The sequence below is a fragment of the Tupaia chinensis genome, unplaced genomic scaffold, assembly GCF_000334495.1.
Source record: "Tupaia chinensis unplaced genomic scaffold, TupChi_1.0 Scaffold143563_1, whole genome shotgun sequence".
In the NCBI taxonomy this organism is placed as follows: domain Eukaryota; kingdom Metazoa; phylum Chordata; class Mammalia; order Scandentia; family Tupaiidae; genus Tupaia; species Tupaia belangeri.
The window spans coordinates 20,624-24,301 of NW_006203408.1; the positions used below are offsets into that span (position 1 = coordinate 20,624).

Consider the following 3,678-nt stretch of genomic DNA (forward strand, 5'->3'; position numbering starts at 1 on the left):
AATCTCTTCTCTTCCATTCCAGGTTATGGATTTTAAACCAGGGTGGCTTAGTACTAGTAGGTACTGGGGAAAGAAAAAAGTCAACATAAATGTCATCATTTTAATGTTTTTCCCTGTTGGGAAATCCCAGAGGCAGGTCTCTTGTGATGGAGCCCATTCAACAGTCATTACTTATAACCCAGCTTCCTCCCTGTTCCTGACTCTAGTCAGGAAAGATCAACAATGACTGTAGATCCATTGCAGACTCACTGACTCTCACAACTTCTTGGTCAACCCAAAGGTTTTGTGGTGTACCTACTAGTGAGTAAGAAGGAGACAAGGCTGTGGGCAGAGGGAAATGTGCCCGAATGACAGACGCTTTCCAAGTTGTCTAAGCGCTAATTCATTTTCTCAAGAAGTCTAAGGGAATGGTAGAACTCAGAGCAAATGATTGCTAAAAAAAAAGAAGTTTGGCTTCTTTCTGTAATATGCTTTTCTTTTCCTTTTTTTTTTTTGTAATATGCTTTTCAAACCATGGGTTTCCTTTTCAATTAGGTCTGTAAGGAATTGCAGACATATGATCAGGTTGGTCTCCAGCAGTGATAATATAATAGTCTATTATATTACTTCATTTTATTATCAAGAGCACCTTCCTAGGGAACCAGCAGTTAGCATAATGGCTATGTCGCTGGACTCCCACGTAGTCGACCGCGGTTCGCGTCCCGGACCTGGTGGCTTAAAACTCATGCAGGGCGCGTGTGCGTGTGTGCCCAAGATCCCGAGGAGAGAATGGAGGAGAAGGGATTGCGGCGTGGACATCCCCCCTGGGGGATGATCTCTCATTTTCTGTCTCTCTGTCTCTCTCTGTCTGTCTGGTGAGCGCACGCGCCCTATAGCAAAAACCTCTCCAAAAAAAAAAAAGAGAGTATCTTCCTATTAGTTTGCAATTATTGGCTTTCCATATTCTTGCAACTATCCTTTGAGGAGGTGTGGTAATAATTATGATTCACATTTACGGATGAAAAACTGGTACAGGTGGGTTAATAACTTGTGTGATGTGAAATCATTAGCACGTGGTGAAGCCACACAGGAAGTCTGGTCCAGAGGGGTAAACGGAACCAACCATTATGTAGAACATTTTTGTCTAATCTACTGTTAGTATTTTTATCCTCATATAAGCTTTGAAAACGTGTTAAGTCCAAAATTATATTCCCACGTATAAATATGGCATGTCTCTTTGATTATGCGTGAATTTAGCTCCATGGTAAATATTTTAAAAATTTAAAATGCAGTATCTTCATTTCTCTGAGACAGTTATTCCTTAAAATTTTATCTTTATGTCACTGTTATAAATGGAATTTACCCCACCTTTTTGCTACCTTTCTCACCCCTCCTTCTACTGTCTATTTTATTTGTGTTTCTCAGGAACTTGGACTGCCTGAGACAAGTGACACTGCCTCCCTCTGTGCTCCTCATTGGTTGGGGAAAAATGTATTCAGTGATATTAATAGCTTCTTCTAACCACAGCTTCCGCAAGGCTCTTCATCATCATCCTGTCTCTTCAACCACAAAACTTGTCTAGTAACCTTCGCCGATGCCTTTCCTCCCATAAGATCTAAGTGTATGTAAGCCCTTTCTGTTGTAACCTAGTTCACTTTTCTTCATGTGTGGGGACCTTGGCTACTAGTTAGAGATATTCATTGAATCTGAGAAAATAATGCTTTCTTGCTCTACTAAAGATGTTTTCTCTGAAGCTCTCAGAGTAAATTTAGACATGATTCACCCACAAATTAATTCTTCTAATTAACTATTGCTGTTACTTTATGAAGGACATCTGTTCAGACTCTTTGGAGGTAAGATCATAAAAAGAGAGAAAAGTAGAGCTTAGAGCACTGATATAGTTTTCAACAGATTACTTAATTTAAAAAGAGCTCATAGGGATGCTAGAAATAAATAACCTCAGGGTAGAGGCCCAAACAGTGCCGCTGGCCAGGCAATAGTCTGAGGCCTGCTATACATGCTAGGGTGGGTCCAGAAATGGGCTAACAATGAAACAAATGTCACAGAAATAATGAGAGAGGCTGAAACGTAAAGTATGAGGTGGTATAAAAATGTCCATCCACCTCATTATTCCTGATAAATATAAATGAACTAAACTCTGTGATTAGAAGACAGAGATTGACAGAGCACAAAAATACAAATTTAGGTAGTAAATTCTAAAAATACTATTTAGAAGATATAAAGGACATTTCAGAGACTAAGAGTAAAAGATGGAAAGGATATATCATGCAAATACTAACTGAGCAAGAATTATGCAGATATATTAATAAAAAATAATTTTTTTAGAGATTTTTGCTATAGGGCATGTGAGCTTGCTAGAGAGACAGAGAGAGACAGAGAGACAGAAAGCAAGAAATCCCTGCCCCCAGTGGAGATGGCTACACCCCAATCCTTTCTCCTCTGTTCTCTACTTGGGATTTTGGGCATGCATGCACACACACCTGATGTATTTCAAGCCACTGGTTCCAGGACTTGAACTGAGGTCAGCCATGTGAGACTCTAGCAACATAACCATTATGCCATCTACTGGTTCCTAAAAAATAAATTTTAAGAGAAATAAAAGTACTGTAAGAACAGAAAAATTCATTAGATAATAGTATACACTTGCCTTATCAAGACAATTATAATAATTACACATACATATGTGCCTAATAATCTCATATATGTGAATAAAAATTAATATAATATACACATAATAAAATGATCATTGTAGTAGGATATTCTAATGTATTTCTCAGTTTTTTTTTTATAGGTCAAGCAGGCAAGATAAAGGATATAGCTCCACAGTGGCTATACTAATTTACATTCCCACCAACAGTGCAGGAAGGTTCCCTTTTCATCACAGCCTCACCAGGACTTGTTCTTTGTTTTATTGATCATAGCTATTCTGACTGGGGTAAAGTGATATTTCACTGTGGTTTTGATTTGTGTTTCCCTTATGACAGTATGGAGATTCATCAAAAATTTACCAGTAGAATATGAGTGAGAAATCCCACTCCTGGGTATTTACCGAAAGGACAAGAAATTACTCTTCGAGAAAAATGCTTGCACAGCCATGTTTATTGCAGCATTATTCAAAATAGCTAAGACGTTGAATCAACCGAAGTGTCCAACAGCTAGCCCCTGGATTAGAAAAATGTGGCACATATTCACAATGGAATATACTCAGCTTTAAAGAACAGCAAGATTCTGTTATTCAATGCAAAGTGGAGGAATATAAAAGACTTAATACTAAGTGAGATAAGCCAGACTATGAAAGACAGCACTGTATGTCTGTCTCGCCAATACTGAATGTCTGCACTCTATGGCAGATATTGAAAGATTCAGGGACATAGAAGTAATGAAGTCAATGTAAATACCAGAGTCTTATCAGTGGAGGGGAGGATGGTGAAGGATTGGTGGGAGGAGCTCAGGACAAAAAGCATTAAACAGAAGTAAGAATGCAAGGCTCTTGGTTGAAAATAGTATATAGGGTAATATCTTTGGTTTGATTATCATGCACTGTACACATGCTTTGAAAAAACTATACTGTATGGTGTAAAGACATACAACAATTAAATGTAAATATGAAATTATAAAATAAAATTTAAGAAAGAAAGGATTTAATCTTAAAAACTCAATTAGTAAACTTGTCCAAAT

General features: G+C 37.7%; 1 pseudogene; it reads left to right on the forward strand.

Moving 5' to 3' along the window:
- The first annotated feature begins 997 nt into the window (after positions 1-997).
- The window catches only part of LOC102468284 (exocyst complex component 5 pseudogene), a 6,834-nt pseudogene continuing 4,153 nt past the window's right edge, over positions 998-3,678 (forward strand).